Source organism: Giraffa tippelskirchi, chromosome 1 (assembly GCF_054371585.1).
Source record: "Giraffa tippelskirchi isolate mGirTip1 chromosome 1, T2T-mGirTip1v1.2.pri, whole genome shotgun sequence".
NCBI lineage: Eukaryota > Metazoa > Chordata > Mammalia > Artiodactyla > Giraffidae > Giraffa > Giraffa tippelskirchi.
The window spans coordinates 183,931,386-183,953,508 of NC_137275.1; the positions used below are offsets into that span (position 1 = coordinate 183,931,386).

The 22,123-nt window shown below is 39.7% G+C and overlaps 1 long non-coding RNA gene across 1 annotated transcript in view; it reads right to left on the minus strand.

Moving 5' to 3' along the window:
• Positions 1-22,123, minus strand: part of LOC145538559 (uncharacterized) — a 53,639-nt gene that overhangs the window by 24,834 nt on the left and 6,682 nt on the right. The window contains exon 2 of the long non-coding RNA XR_014077014.1: positions 20,848-20,926. This is a non-coding gene — a long non-coding RNA (uncharacterized LOC145538559). The remainder of the gene's footprint in view (positions 1-20,847; positions 20,927-22,123) is intronic.

Consider the following 22,123-nt stretch of genomic DNA (forward strand, 5'->3'; position numbering starts at 1 on the left):
TGGTCCTCACTGAAAAGGGAGGAACAGAAAAAAAAGAATATTATGTGAAAACTGGGGGACACATCGTTAAATTTGGAGTGATCAAAAATTTCAATTGTATCATAACTTCCTGGTCTCAGGTGGGCCTTCTGGGTGTATGAACTGTGAGGACCATGCTGGATACTGATGAGATGATATTTTATATGAATTTGTTATTATTTGAAAGTTGTACTCAAACTTGAAATGTTCTGTAAGCAAATACATAATATAAGTTTCTAAGGATCATTTAATCACCCTAAAATTGAAAATTATTTTCTTTGATTTTAAGACCTGTAAAAGTGTTTATTTAAACTCGAAATTGGCCTCTGAACTTTTAAAAATTTTTTCTATCTAAAACAAATTTTATAATACAACATTGTAAATCAGTTATACTTCAAGAGAAAAACAAACTTTAAAAAACAAATTTGATGTGAAAAACAGGAGACAAATTATTAAATTTGGAGTGATCAGAAATTTCAACTGTACTACCAAATTAGAAAAATTGCCTGTTGTGACTTGCCAATAATTAAGACTAATCACTGTGTATACTGTTTTGATGTTAAAACAGAGCAGAGAAATTTTACGACAAATAAATTGTGGAGTCTGGCTCATTTTATATATTTAGAAAGCATTTCAAAAATGTTCTTTGGAAGGCAACCTCTAAGATAAAGACTGCTATACACTTGCATTCTAACTGTTGTATAATCTCCCTTCCCATAAATACGGACTAGACTTATGACTTGCTTCTAAACAAATAGAATATAGCAGAAGCATACATTAACATAGCACTTCCAAGATGAAGTAACAAAATGACTTGCTCTGCCTCTCACACTCACTTGCTCTGGAATAAGCCATGTTCATGGTATGAGCTGCACTAAGGACAGGCCCACATGGCAGACACTCGTGCCTCTTGCTAACAGCCAGAAAAGCCTTGCGGCTGGGAAGTATCAGTCACTGGCCCTGGGGAGTGGTCATGTCTCTCAAGGGATCCTCATCAATGAGGTAGTCAAAGCTTCAGAAAAGTAAAAATATCCTTAAAATCAATACAACTTTTGGAAAAGCTAATTATTCCAATTAAATGGACACTGGTCAAACCAAGACAGGGTGAGTTCAATTTAAATATCCTTCTATTCTCCAAGGAAGAGCTCCAAGCTAATGAGGAAAATGCTCCAAGTAAGGACTAATGAGAAAAATGCTACCAGCAGCCAATATCACCACATTAATATTTGTAGGAAGAGTAAGCTTGACTGACATGATGACATCATAATTGAAACAGTTCCTGACATTTTTTTTTTCACTTGAGGGCTGCATTGAAGGACCAAGGATATTTTGCTCATTCAAACTGCATATTATTTTTTTTCACTTGTTCAATAAACAATTATTAAATGACTACAGCATGCTTTAAACTGAGAATATAACAATAAACAAATTAGATATTGTCACTACCCTCAGTGGAGCTTGGAGTCTGTTTATCATAATAAGTGTAATCCTTAATTAATTGACAATGCCTGCTCATTCTCAGAAGGTCTGGGAAAACAAGAGTGTGTCCCTTCCGCAGATATTTATGATGTGTCTATCATGTGCCAGAAACTGCTATGTCACAGGCTCTGTCTGTGTCCATTAGGAAAGATAAACATGAAAAACATTATTTTAAGTGAAAAACACTACTAAGTGAAACTGAACATTCTTAACACTTGATATTCTAACTATTAAAAGTAAGGGATTTATTTTATATTCCTGTGTTCAGTGGTAGCTTCAGGAGATTCTAGATTCTAATAAATAGATATGGAGAACATAGCAATAATGAAAATGAAAATAAACAGAAACACTTTAAGACAGTGTTACTCAAAGTGTATAGATGGCCTGCAGCATCAGTAGCATCTTTCATAAGAAAAGCAGATTCCCTGTGCCAGCCTCAAACTACTAGATCAGAATCTCTGAGGCTGGGGGTCCTCCCAGTAATTAATATGTCCTCTGGCTTAAAACTCAACATTCAGAAAACAAAGATCATGGCATCTGGCCCCATCACTTCATGGCAAATAGATGGGGAAACAGTGAAAGACTATTTTGGGGGGCTCCAAAATCACAGCAGATGGTGACTGAGGCCATGAAATTAAAAGACGCTTGCTTCTTGGAAGAAAAGTTATGACCAACTTAGACAGAATATCAAAAAGCAGAGACATTACTTTGCCAACAAAGATCTGTCTAGTCAAAACTATGGTTTTTCCAGTAGTCATGTATGGATGTGAGAGTTGGACTACAAAGAAAGCTGAGCACTGAAGAATTGATGCGTTTGAACTGTGGTGTTGCAGAAGACTCTTGAGAGTTCCTTGGACTGCAAGGAGATCCAACCAATCCATCCTAAAGGAGATCAATCCTGAATATTCATTGAAAGGACTGATGTTGAAGCTGAAACTCCAATACTTTGGCCACCTGATGCAAAGAACCGACTCATTTGAAAAGATCCTGATGCTAGGAAAGATTGAAGTAGGGAGGATAAAGGGATAACAGAGGATGAGATAGTTGGATGGCATCACTGACTCAATGGACATGAGTCTGAGTAAACTCCGGGAGCTGATGATGGACAGGAAGGCCTGGAATGCTGCAGTTCATGGAGTCACAAAGAATTGGACATGACTGAGCAACTAAACTGAACTAAAGTTTGAGAAACACTAAAGAAATTGCTTTCCAAATTGTGGCCTTGTCCTGAAACCAGAGAGCCTCCAAGACTAGCTAATACAATATGCAATTCTACATTCCTTTTTTTACACTCTGTTGAGGATTACGTATTAGTAAACTAAGCTGGATTAATTAATGATTATTCAAACTTTATGTTCATAACTTAAGATCAATTGCTCACGTTTAATGATGAAATCAATTTCACTATGTATTTTAGATATCTGATTGCAAAACTCCTGCATTAGAAAATAGTAAAAAATTCCATGTTTTTTCAAGAATGACATTTGGTTACCAGCGCATCATCAGGATATACCATTAAACTAGTGAAATGTGTTGCTGTCTGAGAAACCAGATTTGGAAAGTAGTACTGGCCTTATTAGACATAATTAAACAGTGATATAATGCATCTAATAGAAAAGGCGATGTCAGGCTTTTAAAATATTTTCTTTTTACAAAAAGATTTTCTGAAAGAAGAGACTGAAGTAATTCGGATGGGAGATTCAAAACTCATATATTTTTCTTTCTTTTTTTCTTTGTTCCTTCCTTCCTTTTTTCGTTCCTCCCTTTCTTTCTTTCTGTTAACATTTCTGTGCCCCATTGAAAGAAGAGATACTATTTGGGAACTTTCCTGGTCTCCAGGTTTTGGAGGATTTGAGGTCAGAGGGAATAAGGATGGGGGTTCATACATCACCACCTTGAGTTCGATGATGTGGAGGGCAGTGCCTTGTGTGGGGATGGGGCAGGGAATTCGGGGGAGGAGCAAGTCTGATGGTTCAGGACTCAGAGAAGACTATATGAGGAGTTTCTGGAAGGAAAAGGATTGAAACAAATTTTCCCTTCTCCTGTGAGGCTGTGAGTCTCTCTGAAAAGTTCTTCAGATTTCTGAAAGCATTTTGGTTTTGTCTTTTTTAAATCTATGCAGCAAGAGTAACTTTTTCTAGCAACTGCAAAATGGAAACATGAAAATCAAAGTAGAAGAGGGTAAATGGGAAGCAGATATGCACAGAATGCTCGTCCCAGAATCAGCCTGACATCATCGTGTCTGTTAATACCTGCCCTGTTCACTATCTTTCAATTCAGTCATGGAGGAGGTTTCCATGGCCTCTGAAGTAGATGTTCCATATACCCTGACCTGGGAATTTTTCTCTCCCCTTCAACTCAAGACACCTTTAATCTAACCTCTCTCTTCTCCCCAAATTTCCATCCTCCTTGTGTTATGGTCAGAGATGATCCCTTTCTCATGGATTTCTAGGATAATACATATGGCTCTTTCTTCATACTCGATCCCCTCATTCTACATGCTTGTGGGCAGCATACCATGTAAACTTCTTCCACTTGGAGGGGGTTTAAGTATCTATAAAACAGCTCAAAGATATATTTGTGTAAGGGGAACCAGGACCTTGGCCCAAGGTTGCATTACTGTTTGTGTTGACTGTTTCTCCCTGGTCTCACATCCCCTCCCTTCCCTAATTAATAACTACTTGAATCTGTCAGCTGGAAATCAGGGAAGGTCAGGAGGCTGAATGAAGCTTATTTCTTATAATCAAAGAAATGAGGGACACAGAAAGGCTTTGTGGTCAAGAATCCCACTGAGCTCTGCTCCATATCATTAATAACTGCCCTACTCTAGCCAAACACCACAGAGAAATCTCAGCCTCTTCCCCAACCCCACCAGCAAAGGAAAAGTTGGGAGTGTAGATTTTCATCCTTGGAAGATGTAATGAGGCAATGCAGCTGACTCCTCCAACCCCTGGGGGTCAGAGAAAGCTTGAGTAAGTGTTGCTGGAGCTGCTCCAAGTTTTTGCTCACAACTTCGAACATTCCTCCACCCCTGCCATCTTTAGTGGTGGTGGTGGTTTAATCGCTGAGTCATGTCCAACTCTGCAACCCCATGGACTGTAGCCTGCCAGGCTCCTCTGTCCATGGGATTCTCCAAGCAAGAATACTGAAGTGGGTTGCCATTCCCTTCTCCAGGGGATCTTCCTGACCCAGGGATCAAACCTGGGTCTTCTGCATTTCAGGCAGATTCTTTACTGACTGAGCTACAATGGAAGCCCTTTAGTGGGAGAGAACATAAATCTTTAAGATAAAGGGTTCAGAGTTAAGAAAGGAAGCTACACACACACACACACACACACACACACACACACACACGGAACAAGCTGAGACCAAGATGGTGACAAATCTAGCTTCCAATAGATGTTGAGTCTCATTATATGTTGATTTCACCACATTAGCATATTAAATAACACACCTATGGGTGGTCAGCACCAGAAATTAAGGACCAAAAAAGGATAAAAAGGAGGTGGCACACTCCCTTGGAAAAAGTCCTTACCTTCTCTTGTGGACTCCCCATCATCCATCTCACTCTTCCTCTCTTTGTCTTTATTCTTTACAATTAAATCCCTCTCACCAGGTGGGCAAGAAGTTGATCTGTGAAGTTAGTTCCAGCTTCTCCATTCTTTGGCCAACCAACGAAAGCTTGTGTTGTGTTGATCTTTCTTCGGTTTCATTATTTGCCTACTCAGAAAAAACCCTCCCCTGCTGAAGCAGAGAGCCTCCACTGAGCTAGGCCTGAAGAAGATCCATATGACTTAATTCAAAAATATAAGGAGCCAGAATATTCATCCTCAGCAAGTGTTACGAGTGCTGGTGGTATTGAGTGTCAGTCTTAGCAGTGTCCCTGAAGACCACAAAGACCCTGGACTTCCACCTCCACCCCACAAGAGCAAGGCACTCTGAGTCCTCTCTGCTGAGGTGGTTTCAGAGTCAGGATGCTCACCACCATTCAAAAGTAATGGGTCTCCCCCATGGTGTCAGGTTAGGCAAAAGGAGAAGCAGGAACAAGGCACCCATGCCCCCCTCCCCCCAGCAGGAGGTATCAGCGAAGGTCCAGTGGGATCCAGAACTCTCAATCCAACTGAGCAATTACAAGGAAACCCTTACCCCCTGGGTGTGAACAAAGACAAATCCAAGACCTGGAGACTATAACCTGAATCCTCACTTTTACCAGCCAGTAATGACGTGGCTTGTCTTCCTCTGTGAGAGTTGTTTCAGAAAAAACAACTTCTTTCAAACAGAAGATTTATAAAAGCTCCAGAATTTCAAAATGTAATACTCAAAACATCTAGGTTTTTATTGAAAATCACTTATCACTAAGAACCGAGAGAATCACAACATATATGAGAAAAGACATTCAATGGACACCAACAACAAGATGTCAGACACGTTGGAATCATCTGATTTCAACATTCTTACATAGCATTGATATTTCATAGGGAGATAAAGAGGTCTGATGTATTTGCAGAAGGAACATTCAATAAGTAGGAAATGGGAGAAAACAAACGTGCCATCTTAATTTACAAAATCTTTGCATTTATTTCTAAACTGTTTTGCAGAGTCTTGCGTTAAGAATATGAAATTTATTGATTATTGGTTTTATATACAGCAGTGTGTTTATGTTCATCCCAAACTCCTATAACTGAGTCACTTTGCTGTACACCTGAAACTAACACAACATTGTAAATCAACTACACTCTAATATAAAATAAATTTTAAAAATACATTGTTAAGCTTTTCTTTAAAAGGGAATATAACAATAATGAAACAAAATACTTGAGAATATAGGCCAAAAAAGAATATGAAACATAAAGTTGTAGGGAATCCACAGGGCTACAGAAGTCAGGTATAAATCATAATTTCTTTCTTCCAAAACGTGTTTTACTGCCGGGGATATCTAGTACTATGGTCCAGAGCTTGGGGAAGGTCCTTAGTTTCTTACTTTGTGAATGTGGGTACACGATATAGAAGCACTTAAAGATTATGGGAAGTTGCATCTTTCCCATTTAAAAACCCTGGACCTTTGAATAAACTCCATAAATAATAGTGTTAATCACAGAGAACAAGATAGTGAGAGATACACTACATGATATTGCCATGGACCCTAAGACTTTTCAGACAGGGCTCTATGGTAAAAAGGAGGAACCATCCCCGAGTCAGAAGAATTCAGTTTCTGTTCCAAGCTCAGGGCCTGACTGAAAAAAAATTACTCTCTCTGATCATCAGTTTTTTCATTCAGTGTGTGAGGTGAGGGATTTCAAAGCCAGTTGTAAAATGCTATCATTCTGACTATTCAATATAAATACCTACAAGCTTCACAGGTGTCTTACAAAACAGAACATGTTATTCATATGCATATTCATGATTATTTTGTTCAGTTCAGTTCAGTTCAGTCACTCAATCATGTCCGACTCTTTGTGACCCCATGGACTGCAGCATGCCAGGCCTCCCTGTCCATCACCAACTCCCAGAGCTTACTCAAACTCATGTCCATCGAATTGATGATGCCATCCAACCATCTCACCCTCTGTCATCCCCTTTTCCTTTTGCCTTCAGTCTTTGCCAGCATCAGGGTCTTTTCAAATGAACCAGTTCTTCGCGTCAGGTGGCCAAAGTATTGGAGTTTCAGCTTCAGCATCAATCCTTCCAATGAATATTCAGGACTGATTTGCTTTAGTTGGTTGGATCTCCTTGCAGTCCAAGGGACTCTCAAGAGTCTTCTCCAACACCACAGTTCAAAAGCATCAGTTCTACAACTACGCAAACAAAGCAATCTATGTGTAAAAATTGTATCTAAATTTCTATGAAGACAGTTACATATTTTAATTTTTATCTTTTTCAGTAGTGTACATTTCATCTCCTTAAAAGTACATTTTAGGGATACTGCATATATACCAACCCCTGGGTCTGCTAACCCAAAAAGCCACTAACATGATGTCTTACATATTTGATCTGACATCCCATTGCCTTCTGGCTGTAGTGAATTCAGTTTTTCCATTTGTGAGGGTCTCTGAACCCAAAGGGGCATTGGAGTAGCACAGCAGGGACCTGGTGTGCTCACATCATGGCATAAGAACCCACATCTGTGAAACAACTACAGTCCACCTTCAAAGAAAGAGGTAAGTGGCAAAGAAGAAATAGAATTCCATTTTGCATCAACGAAGAAATAAAATTCTATGTTGCATCTTAGATTTAAAAGTTGTCAGAAATATTTCACTTGAATTCACTTTGTAAACAAGGTAGCAGGGAGGGAACAGAGAATCACTGTTTCAAAAGTTTGTAGAAGATATAAAAAATAAAAATAAATGTAATTACTCTTTCTGAAAAGAATACTTACCCATATCTTTGAAGGCCTCTGTTGGTCCTTTTTTAATCCTAACTTGTTTGTTATTTCTACTGCTTTTCTTTACAGTTTCATCAATATACTGCTAAATAAGATATTGTTTTGACTTACATGTTTTTGAATTTTAAATAAATGGAATCAAACTGTATGTGTTCTGCAACCTGCTTTTTTGCTCAATGTTATAATATTCATTCTCATGAAAATTTTGCTGCAGTCTATTGTCATTGTTTTATAGCATCCCTTATAAAATTATTTTAAGCAAATGCATCCATTCTAATTGATTGTTTTTTCTCCATTTTCACTATTACAATAGAAACAGCTATGAATATTATCAGATGACGTTTCTCGACAAAGGAGTTGGAATTTCTCTAGGTTATATACAGTGCAATTGTTATGTCAAAAGGTTTAAACATTCATATCTACTAAATTATGAAAAACTGTTTTCCAAGGTAGTTGTGACAATTTACATCCCATCCCCGCAAGCAGTTTAAAGGCAGTGTCAGCCTTTTTGAATGTGTTCAAGTTGGTGTTTGGGAAATGATATCTCATTGTATTTAATCTACATTTTCTTAATTACTGAGGCAGCACACAAAGAGAAATAATTTTAATTAGTAATAAATGCCATGAAAAATGAACAAGCCAAGGAGAAAAAGATGGGAAGGGCTACTTTGGAAGAAGGATTGGGGGAGAGGTCTCCCCATGGAGGATTATCAGTGTTAGAAATAAGTGAGAGTGGGATGGGGAGGGAGTTGGAAGGGAGGTTCAAAAGGGAGGGGATATATGTATACCTATGGCTGATTCATGTTGAGGTTTGACAGAAAACAACAAAATTGTGTAAAGCAATTATCCTTCAATAAAAAATAAATTTAGAAAAAGAAATAAGTGATAAGATGGGGTGATTCAGACAAGTAGAGTGGAGACAGGGGTCTGCAGGGCAGATTGAGGGGTTCTGGTTCTAAGAAGAGGCAAACATTCTTTCAAATGCTGAAACTAAATATTTTTAGTTGATGAGTTAGTGAACAGGCCAGAAGGATCTCAGTTAGATTGCGAGATTTAAACAGATGGTGTTGAAGAGGAAACAGAGCTTTGGGTATGAAAAGGGAAATGGTAGGAGCCATACATGGTGCCTATTTATTCTCTTAATTAGGGTCTGAATTACTTTGCATTATAAGAAAATCACATGTGAAAACAAATTTTTAAAAATCCTTGAGAAGAATTAGCTTGTCATGAATTATGCAAATATTTTAAGCTTAAAAGAACAATTAAGATCTTTCTAGATGTATGGAATTGAAACAAATTTTGATCTATTAAATTTAAAACCTGTGTGGTTTTGTAGGACAATGCCTTGGTTGTGTTAAATCTGGATGAAGCATTTCCAGTACTTTGGAGATGCCTCTTATTCCCCAAGTTTTATTATCTGTCGTCCCATTGAATCATTCATTTTCTGGACTGAAAAATAAATGAATGTTAAGTTGTCTTGAATGTTAAGCTGAGTTGAGTGTTGTCATTCATCCCAGGAAAAAGATTCACTTGCTATTGATCAATGAAGTCTAGAGGCATTTTCCTTTCTAACGGAAACTTTTCTTTTTTCCTTAGTGGATCGCTTAGGACGCTCTTGCAAGCAGATGCCAAGATGAAATCAGACCTATAAGTTATTTGCCAGGGAAACGCCTATGGAGGATAAAATAGTGATGGAGCAGGAAGAGGAGGGAAAAGCATTCACGCTGCTTTGCAGATCTGACATCTGCAAAGGAAGACAAGGAAATAGGGAGGGTTGTGGAGGAAGAGCCTCAGACTTCAGTGCAGCTCTGAGAAGCCTTGGCTAGGTGTACAGGGAGCCCAGGGGCAAAGGCTGCCAGCTATGGGAATCCCACACGGCAGGGAGGCCCTGATTCATTATCTAAACATTGGCTGGGAGTACACTGTGGAGAGCATGGGCTCAGCATAAAGGTTGCGTGGTGGTACCAAAGTTCTGGAGGCACAGCAGCTGGAGGCTGTCACTTTCTCATACTCCTCACAATAGGTTTTTTGAAGGGAGAATTGAAAAATGTCCCTCCTTAGCTACCTCACTTAGAAATAAAATCTATAAAATTTGGTATATCAAGATGCTTACAGTCTTTGATGTCTGCAGAACAATGAAATATCATAAATACATCTGGGCTTCTACTCAATATGCTGACCTTTCAATTATAATGTATAAGAATATCTCACTTGGGACTTCCCTGGTGGTTCAGTGGTTAAGAATCAGCCTTGCAATGAAGGGGACACGGATTCAATCCCTGGTTGGGGAACTAAGATTCCACATGCCACAGGACAACTAAATCTGTGCACCACCACTAAGACCTAACACAGCCAAATAAATGGATAAATACTTAAAAAATAATATCTCCTTGTTTTCCTAATGATATGGAAAAGAAATAAAAATTGTTTGGTTCACGGAATCATTTTAAAGGATTTTGCTTTGTTTATAAACAAATTAAAACCTCACAATATTTTTTGTTTGTTTGTTTTTTGCAACTTACAAATTAGACCAACATGGAGGCATATTCTGTAGTCTCCTTTTTCAGGGATTTTCTTTTGTGTTCCTATCCTCAGGCACCCTTAACTGGTTTACTGTGAATATCGTTTCTTCTACGTAAACCCGTACTAATTATTTATTTGGAATTTCATACACAATAATTACTATCCCTGACCCAATGTTTCCAAACCACTCATGTCTCTCTAGAATATTCTGTGGCTAGAGATGCTGACATATGATTATGGAAACCAACCCTCCTTCAGTGTTTATTACATGATATTCAGAACTCTCAGACTTGTTTGCCTCATTGACTTTATTCCTATTAATACCACACCCCATTAAAGTGGAAAAACACAACCACCGGATACACATAAAAGAGGCCAAGCTTAACTAAGAAACTTCTTCTTCACCCGTCTCTTTGTTTCTAATGTTCAGTTTATCTAATTTACAATAGGAAAAGGGATGAATAGGCTCACTTACTAAAAGCAGAAGTGGAGAATAAAATGAATTAGTCAATTAGAGCAAGGGTACAGCATGCAGTATCAGGTTGGCCACCTGTGTGGGAGAAGAGAAAGCTGCACTTCTGCAGGATGTCTCTCTAAATGAAGCCACATGACCCAAGAAGGTGCTGAGAACTCTGGAAGTTGGTATACATTTGTGCTGTCCATCACGTGACCTGCCTGTGTTTATACCTCTTTCTGTCTCAGTAGAACCTCTTACTAGCTAGCATGATTTATGAAGCATTAGCCCCACAATTGCAGTAAATCTGGCAAGAGAGTAACTTTCCAGTTGAAAATCAGTATTTTTTGCTTTCCCAATGGCCTCACTTTCTGGGACACTGACTCCACCTAGGCATTTTTGCCCTTGAATTGCTCTTACTGATGAACTAATTTTCCTTGCTTCTGTTGAGACTCATAAGCCCTCTTTAATGGAAAGAAAAAATGTTCAATGACAGGTGCTGTGGGACTACCCATCAAAAATGGAACACAAGTCACTGAACTATTAGAGGACTTTGTTGTTGTTGTTGTTTAGTTGTTAAGTGTCCAATTCTTTTGTGACCCCGTGACCTGTAGCCCTTGATTGATGGACCTAACATTCCAGGTTCCTATGCAATATTGCTCTTTACAGCATCGGACTTTACTTCCATCACCAGTCACATCCACAACTTGGTGTTGTTTTTGTGTTGGCTTCGTCTCTTCATTCTTTCTAGAGTTATTTCTCCACTGATCTCCAGTAGCATACTGGGAACCTACTGACCTGGGGAGTTCATCTTTCAGTGTCCTATCTTTTTGCCTTTTCATACTGTTCATAGGGTTCTCAAGGCAAGAATAATTAAGTGGTTTGCCATTCCATTCTCCAGTGGACCACGTTTTGTCAGAACACTCCACCATGACCCATCGGTCTTGGGTGGCCCTACACAGCATGGCTCATAGTTTCAGGAGTGACTCTGGGCTGCCTGGAGATCCTGTAAATGTCAATGGTCAAACAGGAGATGCCAAGAGTGAACATCGACATTTTAGGAATCAGCAAACTAAAATGGGCTGGAGTGGGTGAATTTAACTCAGATGGCCATTATATCTACTACTGTGGGCAAGAAGCCCTTGGAAGAAATGAAGTAGCCATCATAGTCAACAAAAGAGTCTGAAATGCAGGACTCAACAAAAGAGTCCATTTTGGATGCAATCTCAAAACCTACAGAATGATCTCTGCTCATTTCCAAGGCAAACTATTCAATATCACAGTAATCCAAGTCTACGCCTGATCAGTAATGCTGAAGAAGCTTAAGTTGAATGGTTCTATGAAGACCTACAAGACCTTCTAGAACTAACACCCAAAAAAGATGTCCTTTTCATTACAGGGGACTGGAATGCAAAAGAAGGGAGTTAAGAAATACCTGGCGTAACAGGCAAATGTGTCCTTGGAGTACAGAATGAAACAGGGCAAAGGCTAACAGAGTTTTGCCAAGACAATGAACTGGTCATAGCAAACATCCTTTTCCAACAAAACAAGAGAAGACTCTACACATGGACATCATCAGGTGGTCAATACCAAAATAAGATTGATTATATTCTCTGCAGCGAAAGATGGAGAAGCTCTATACAGTCAGCAAAAACAAGACCAGGAGCTGACTGTGGCTCAGATCATGAACTCCTTATTGTCGAATTCAGACTGAAATTGAAGAAAGTAGGGAAAACCACTAGACCATTCAGTTCACTTCAGTTCAGTTCATTCCCTCAGTTGTGTCCGATTGTTTGCAACCTCAAGAATCGCAGCACACCAGGCCCCCCTGTCCATCATCAACTCGCAGAGTTTACCCAAACTCATGCCCACTGAGTTGGTGCTACCATCCAGCCATCTCATTCTCTGTCATCCTCTTCTCCTCCCGCCCCCAATTCTTCTCAACATCAGGGTCTTTTTCAGTGAGTTAACTCTTTGCATGAGGTGGCCAAAGTATTGGAGTTTCAGCTTCAACATCAGTCCTTCCAATGAACACCCAGGACTGATCTCCTTTAGGATGGACTGATTGGATCTCCTTGCAGTCCAAGAGACTCTCAAGAATCTTCTCCAACACCACACTTCAAAAGCATCAATTCTTCAGTGCTCAGCTTTCTTCACAGTCCAACTCACACACCCATACATGACTACTGGAAAAACCATAGCCTTGACTAGATGGACCATTGTTGGCAAAGTAATGTCTCTGATATTTGATATGCTATCTAGGTTGGTCATAACTTTCCTTCCAAGAAGTAAGCGTCTTTTAATTTCATGGCTACATTCACCATCTGCAGTGATTTTGGAGGCCCCCCAAAATAAAGTCACTCATTGTTTCCACTGTTTCCCCAACTATTCCCCATGAAGTGATGGGACCAGATGCCATGATCTTAGTTTCTCATGATGTACTCTGCATATAAGTTAAATAAGCAGGGTGACAATATACAGCCTTTCTAAGGCCCACTTGAGGTATGACCTAAATCAAATCCCTTACGATTATACAGTGGAAGTGATGGATGGAGGTTCATGACACTGTACAGGAGACAGGAATCAAGACCATCCCCAAAGAAAAGAAAAGCAAAAAGGCAAAATGGCTGTCTGAGGAGGCCTTACAAATAGCTGTGAATAGAAGAGAAGCGAAAGGCAAAGGAGAAAAGAAACGATATACCCATTTGAATGCAGAATTGCAAAGAATAGCAAGGAGAGATAAGAAAGCCTTCCTCGGCGATCAATGCAAAGAAATAGAGGAAAACAACAGAATGGAAAAGTCTAGAGATCTCTTCAAGAAAAATAGAGATACCAAGGGAACGTTTGATGTGAAGATGAGCACATTTAAGGACAGAAATGGTATGCACCTAACAGAAGCAGAAGATATTAAGAAGAAGTGGCAAGAATACACAGGAGAACTATGCAAATAAGGTCTTCATGACCCAGATAATCACGATGGTGTGATCACCAGCCTAGAGCCAGACACCCTGGAATGCGAAGTCAAGTGGGTCTTAGGAAGCATCACTACGAACAAAGCTAGAGGAGGTGATGGAATTCCAGTTGAGCTATTTCAAATCCTGAAAGCTGATACTGTGAAAGTGCTGCACTCAATATGCCAGCAAATTTGGAAAACTCAGCAGTGGCCACAGGATTGGAAAAGATCGGTTTTCATTCCAATCCCAAAGAAAAGCAATGCCAAAGAATGCTCAAACTACCATACAATTGCACTCATCTCACACACTAGTAAAGTATTGCTCAAAATTCTCCAAACCAGGCTTCAACAGTATGTGAATGATGAACTTCCAGATGTTCAAGCTGGCTTTAGAAAAGGCAGAGGAACCAGAGATCAAATTGCCAACATCCGCTGGGTCATCCAAAAGGAAAGAGAGTTCCAGAAAAACATCTACTTCTGCTTTACTGACTATGCCAAAGCCTTTGTGTGAACCACAACAAACTCTGGAAAATTCTGAAAGAGATGGGAATTCCAGACCACCTGACCTGTCTCTTGAGAAACCTGTATGCAGGTCAGGAAGCAACAGTTAGAACTGGACATGGAACAACAGACTGGTTCCAAATAGGAAAAGGAGTACGTCAAGGCTGTATATTGTCACCCTGCTTATTTAACTTATATGCAGAGTACATCATGAGAAACGCTGGGCTGGAAGAAGCACAAGCTGGAATCAAGATTGCCGGGAGAAATATCAATAACTCAGATATGCAGATGACACCACCCTTATGGCAGAAAGTGAAGAAGAACTAAAGAGCCTCTTGATGAAAGTGAAAGAGGAGAGTGAAAATGTTGGCTTAAAGCTCAACATTCAGAAAACTAGGATTATGGCATCCGGTCCCATCACTTCATAGCAAATAGATGGGGAAACAGTGGAAACAGTGGCTGACTTTATTTTTTTGGCCTCCAAAATCACTGCAGATGGTGACTGCAGCCATGAAATCAAAAGATGTGTGCTCCTTGGAAGAAAAGTTGTGACCAACCTAGACAGCATATTAAAAATCAGAGACATTACTTTGCCAACAAAGGTCCATCTAGTCAAGGCTATAATTTTTCCAGTAGTCACGTATGGATGTGAGAGTTGGACTATAAAGAAAGCTGAGCACCAAAGAATTGATGCTTTTAAAGTATGGTGTTGGAGAAGACTCTTGAGAGTCCCTTGAACTGCAAGGAGATTCAACCTGTCCATCCTAAAGGGAATCAGTCTTGGGTATTCACTGGAAGGACTGATGTTGAAGCTGAAATTCCAGTACTTTGGCCACCTGATGTGAAGAGCTGACTCATTTGAAAAGACCCTGATGCTGGGAAAGATTGAAGACAGGAGGAGAAGGGGACGACAGAGGATGAGATGGTTGGATGGCATCACCAACTCAATGGACATTAGTTTGAGTAAACTCTGTGAGTTGGTGATGGACAGGGAGGCCTGGTGTGCCGCAGTTCATGGGTCACAAAGAGTCAGACACAACTGAGCGACTGAACTGAACTGTAGCCCCCTAGGCTCCTCCATCCTTGGAATCCTCCCGACAAGAATACTGGAATAGGTAGCAATTTTCTTTTCCATAGGATCTTCCCGAAACAGGGATCAAACCCGTTTCTCCGGCATTGGCAGGCAGATTCTTTACCACTGTGCCACCAGGAAAGCCGTATTAGAAGACTTACTGCAAACCAAATATTTAAGTATTCTGCAAATCAGTGTTCACACTGGAAGCCACACCACCAAAGCCAAGGAAATTCCCTGACTGACAAATATGTTAACTGCTTCCCAAGAAAATTTGAGAACCCACATACCTCCCCTTGGTCAGTCTTCTTAAGAGAGGGAATCCTCTACTTGCAGAACCTTAGGCACGACAGTCGGCTAACACCTGAGGCTGAAAAGATCTCATTGGGAACAATCTGGATGTTTTCCCACCCAGATGGATTTTGGAGATACTCTGACAGCCACTTGATCTCTTGGTCTCTTGCCCAAAATCTAGTCCACAGTCTCTATAAAATTACAGATCAGGGCAAAAGAAATCTTGAAAATCTCTTTTACAGGTGTTGGAGAGACAGAATGATGAGAATTAGTCTATTATTATATGGCCCAGAGATCATGTATTTGTATTTCTGTGGATAAAGATAAATGGATAAAGTTTAAATTAAAACTCTCTATTTGTGTCTGTATGTATGTTTTTTTCTGTCTATGAATGTGTAATAATTTTCTACCTTAGGACAGTGTTACAAAATTACACTATGAAATTTCTTAAAGGGACCTCTATTTTGATTAGCTTAAAGTAAACGTATACAAATTGAATAGTTCTAAAATACCCAGAAATTAAGAAAATTGAATTTATGATGTTTTCATATGCTTAACGGAAAAGGCGATAGCACCCCACTCCAGTACTCTTGCCTGGAACATCCCATGGATGGAGGAGCCTGGTAGGCTGCAGTCCATGGGGTCTCGAAGAGTCAGACACGACAGAGCGACTTCACTTTCACTTTTCACTTTCATGCATTGGAGGAGGAAATGGCAACCCACTCCAGTGTTCTTGCCTGGAGAATCCCAGGGACGGAGGGAGCCTGGTGGTCTGCTGTCTATGGGGTCGCAGAGTCAGACACGACTGAAGCGACTTACCAGAAACAGCAGCAGCATATGCTTAAAAAAGTATTTGCAACCCCATTGACTGTAGCCAGCCAGGCTTCTCTGTCCATGGTCAGTCTCCAGGCAAGAATACTGGAGTGGGCTACAATGCCCTTCTCCAGGAGATCTTCCCAATCCAGGGATCAAACCCAGGTCTTTCACAATGCAGGTGGATTTTGTACCAGCTGAGCCACCAGGGAAGCCCAAGAATACTAGAGTGAGTAGCCTATCCTTTTTCCAGGGGATATTCCCAACCCAGGAATCAAACTGGGGTCTCCTGCATTGTAGGCAGATTCTTTACCAGTTCAGCTACCAGGGAAGCCTGTTCTTATAGAAACTAACTCAAAAGTTTTTAAAATTCAAGTTTTCATAATTAAGATAAGACTTTGTCAGAAAACCAATAATAGTGTTGGTCTAATAAAAACCTGGGTCTCCCGCATTGCAGCCAGACACTTTAACCTCTGAGCCACCAGGGAAGCCATAATAAAAACAGTTTTATTTTCAACACTATACATTTTTACTCTACTCAGGTACACTCTTCCTCAACTTGCATAGGTTTTCCAATTGAATAAAGCAGCATTATATATACCAGATGTTTCAGATTATGAAAAATATAAACTTTGTTTTTAATCAAAATGAACCATTACTCAAGCCAATCTTACCTCAACAATATTTATGATTTTTAGTATAAAGACAGTTTCCTCTTTAGGTAACTTAAAATCTTGGACTTATGCTAAATCGAGTTAAGTAATAGTTTTCTTTATCTACCTGTATCATTTTAAAATAAGATAAAATACTAAAAATTAGTTGTTATTGTTAATGAGTCTCTAAGTCATGTCCATGCAAATTCTTAGTTACGGCATGTGGGATCTAGTTCCCCCACCAGGGATCGAACCCAGTCTTCCTGCATTGGGAGCGCAGAGTCTTGGCCACTGGACCACCAGGGAAGACAGGTTGCAGGAACTTTAAAAAGAAGTATTCCCCATTCCTTTCTCCCATCCTTGTGATATGGCTGTCAATAATTTCACTTATCCATGTGCCATAATTCCTTAACACATTACAATTATCACATCAAAGAGTTCTTTTTAAATTGCTTAAGAATAAGAAAACCAAAGGATTTCCTTTTATCTTCATTCATTCCTGCTAGGAAGCCCCTGCACTACGTAGATCAAACTTTCTGATCTTTGTCAGTTGTTCTGTGTTTATTGTTCATGGTAATGTAAGTGCCAGCGATTCAAATTCTTCTAATGTTGTTGTTTCCGTCTCTCCTCTTGACTTTGGGGCTTCCTACAAACTGTTCCTCAGAGAGAGCCTGTATCTTGCAGTCGTTTGCCCTGTGATCTTCTCTTACTGTACTGGAAATCTGCTTCCCAGGTGGTGCTAGTGGTAAAGAACCCACCGGTCAACGCAGGAAACATAAGAGACGCAGGTTGGATCCCTGGCTCGGGAAGATCTTCTGGAGAAGGGCATGGCAACCCACACCAGTATTCTTGCCTGGAAAATCCCATGATCAGAAGAGCCTGGTGGGCTACAATCCGTGAGGTCTCAAAGAGTCAGACATGACTGAAGCAACTTAGTATGCACACACATGACTGTGATGGTGAACTGTGGGGTGGGAAAACATTCTATAATCTTTCAGTAAATCCCTGTTTCTACTGGGCCTCTGTTTGAGGTTGTGAACTTCACAAATGTTTCTGACTCTCCCATGTGATATAACTCTTTCCCCTGCCCCCATTTCTTTCCTTGGCTGCAGCATTCCCAATCTGTATCCTTGAAGCCCATCCCCTGTTGATATGTCCCCCCACTCACTCATCCCATCACATGAGAAAGGAGGGATGCAGAAAGCTGGATCAGGGGGGAATTTATTTCCTCCAGTTGGGATGGAATTTCAGAATTGCACTCTGGCCAAGTTCTTTCTCTGGAGGGTAAGATTCTGCTACATAAAAAGCTCTGGACACATTTCAAAACAGTTTATATCCACCCCCCACTGCCATCTCCTCTCACCACCCCTTCCAGAGCCCCCAGGGTATATTTCTCCATCCTTACTCTGAGAACCTGGGGGGCAAGCCCCGAAGACTGTGGCTCCTGGGATTTTTCCCCCTTTCAACTAGTCATGTTTGGCATCTAGCAATTTGTGAAAATTACCATTTAAGTCATCCTGCTAGTCTAGGGCTCCTGCTGCAAGTTAAGTGGATCTTGGCTACTGTAACTCTCTAGATATGCCTGTCTCTCCAAATTTTGGGGTGACAATTAGTCTTGCAACTTTAGGTCTTTGTTGAGTCTAAGGAAAGTTGTTTATTTCCAGTTTTTCCAGATTTTTATTTTTTTAAGGATAGACATGATGACTTCTGGAAATTGCTTCTCTTAATGTTAGCATCTTATATAATCATAGTACAGCTGTTAATACTAAGAAATTAATATTGGTCCTATACTATAAGGGCTTCCCCAGTGGTGCAGTGGCAAAGAATCTGCCTGCCAATGTACGAGACGCAGGAGACATGAACTTGATTCCTGGGTCGGGAAGATCTCCTGGAGGAGAAAATGGCAACCCACTCCAGTACTCTTGTCTGGGAAATCCAGTCCGTGGGATTGCAAAGAGTCAGACACAACTGAGTCACTGAGCACACAATACATTATTAACTGCAGAATTCATTCTAATTTCACCAGCCTTACCATTAATGTTCTTTGTCTGTTCCAGATCCAGATGAGAATAAAATACTGCATTTAGTCATATACCAGCCTTGTGCTTACTCAGCTGTGTCCAACTCTTTGTGACCTCACGGACTGTAGCCCGCCAGACTCGTCTGTCCATGGGGATTCTCCAGGCAAGAATACTGAAGTGGGTTGCTATGCCCTCCTCCAGGGGATCTTCCCAACCCAGGGATTGAACCCAGGTCTCCCTCATTGCAGGCAGGTTCTATGCTGTCTGAGCCACCAGGAAAGCCCATATATCAGCCTAGTTATCCACAATCTGTGATAACTTCTCAGACTTTTCTTGTTTTTCATGATTTTTTCAGATTTGAAGATCTCACTTAGTTTTTCTCTGATGTTTTCTCGTGAATAGATTTGGGTCCCAGGATTCAGTATGGTGTCTGTACTAGCAGCATCAGCAGCAGTTGGGAATGCTTAGAAATGCAATTTCTTGTCCCCACCCCAGACTTCTTGGCATTGACATCCAGAAATGTTAGTTATATCTACCTTCTGAATAAATGTGATGCAAAGAGGAATACTTCCCTGGCGGCTCAGATGGTAAAGTGTCTGCCTACAATGTGGGCAATCCCTGGGTTGGGAAGATCTTCTTGAGAAGGAAATGGCAACCCACTCCGGTACTCTCGCCTGGAAAACCCCATGGACAGAGGAGCCTGGTAGGCCACAGCCCATGGGGTCGCAAAGATTCGGACATGACTGAGCAACTTCACTACTATGGGTTTGGGGCAAATATAGTACAGAGGTGAGTGCTTTTTTATTATGCACCATATCAGAGGGTACATGGTATCAATATAACTTACAATTGAGGATGAGCAGTACCTGCCAGTTTTCTCCACTGTAAAGTTTTTCCTTTTCTCTCTCAAGTATCTGTTAGCTAGAAATCAATCACTAAATCCAGTGTATGCTCAAGGAGAGGGAAATCAAACTCTACCTCTTGTAGGCAGGATTTTATCTATTTCTTCATATATTATTTGTAATTTTTCTGAAATTTATTTTTATGGTCAATAGGTTCTCTATATTCATGTGGACTCATGGACATTTATTTTATACTTTGGCTTATAATCCAATATTTGATTGTTTGCTTTGTTGCTCAATTTGTTTAAAGTGTCTAGTTTAATCTTTGTTTGGGCTTATAATTTATTCAGGCTGTCTGTTTTAAGTAAATGAATGTCAAGTTGCTGTTCTCCCTGCGGATGCATGTCACTTGCTGGAGTTCCTGTTGGTTGTTTGTCCTGTAATGTCCTTGTTCAGAAAGGTTTGAAAAAAGTCATTAATTTGCAGCAACATACTTTACAGCTCTCTGTATCACTGAAGTCAACTGTAAAATGTTGATATCTGCCAGGAACACTGTTCCATGTATTCATAAAAATGTCTTAGGAAAATGTCCTGTAAAACATGATCCAAAAACTCACATGAAAATAATGGGTGTATAATTACAATATAATTTTTGACTCTTTGGTTCTATGTGCTTTGAAGTCTTTTGATCCAGGTTGGTGACATTAAAGAAAATAAAAATAGAGAGATTATTTCTTAGTTTCCATTTCCATTCTCTCTCTTTGCATCACTTCCATTTGGACTTCACTTGACATACCTATTACACCATGAGGACCATGACTCTTGGCTTGTTTTATACCCACCTTATCAATCATGCTTTCTTGCCTTACAGCAATATGCTCACTCCCTGCTTTGTCCACAGTGGAGAACACAATAAATTACCTAAAACAGAAAGCTCACGTTACTCCCATAAAGCATGGAATACAGCAGGGGGAATGTTCATGTAACACCCCCATCAATCAGCCCTCACAGAGAGGTACAACAGTAAATATCAATGGTGATAAAAAAAAAAAAACGCTTTTCAAACGGCCACAGCTCCCAGGATCTAAGAAAGAAATGCAACATTGATTTAGGACTCAAAGAGGTTTAAAGGTCAAAACAGATCAGAGAGAGTATATCTAATACTTTATTATAGATTTGAGCAGTTACTTGAGGAAAAATCCACTACTTTAATATACCTGACAGATGCTGAGGAAGTAGTATGGAAATGTACCGTCTATGATAAAACACTATAAAAATGTATTCTGATGGGAGACCAATGACATTTAAATTGTAAAAAGCTGTTTTCAACTTCCTCTACAGAAAACATTAATTAGAAAGAGATCCATGCCTATAGAGGGCCTTATCTAAATGAATGAGGGAACCTGTAGACCACTTGAATTAGTTAAAACTTTTGGTTGTTGAGGACTCAAATTATTCGTCAAAAAACAGAAAACTTAAGTTTCTCAATTGGATATTAGCACAACCTTAAAGTATGACTCCAAAATCACTAGAATTGGTAAGGGAAGATACAAATGTGATGTATATTAGTGGCCTTCTTATTATTAATACTTCTTCAGATTCTACTGAAATAAATAATGACTCAATAGGAGAGAAAGGGAATCTTTCTGAAATTTGCCTTAATAACTGAGCAGCAGGTACTTCCCATACTTATGCCTTCTTTCATTACAGAGATAGAGATCATGATATATGTCAAGGAAATAATCCAATGTAACATTGACTAATTTTTTACAGGAAGGGTCTGTATTTAATACTCAGGTTCCTCTCCTCTGTGCACACTATTCTAGTCAGATTACGTTTCTGAAAGAGTTTTCTTATTGATTTACATTAAAATATGTGTCCTAAGGATTTCATAAGAAATGGACATTATCAGCTTAAAACAAGCACTGAGCAGGGTTAGGTTTTAGAGTTTGTTAAATACAAGAAACAAAATTAAGGTTGTCTTCCAATCAAGTGACAATCCATATCACTGCAATGCATAAATGAGCAAAGGTAGTGGGGTATTTCCCCAAACTGGTATTTTATTATAAGGATGAAGCTAAAAAATTCTATTTGGTGGCATAATGATAAGTACATGAC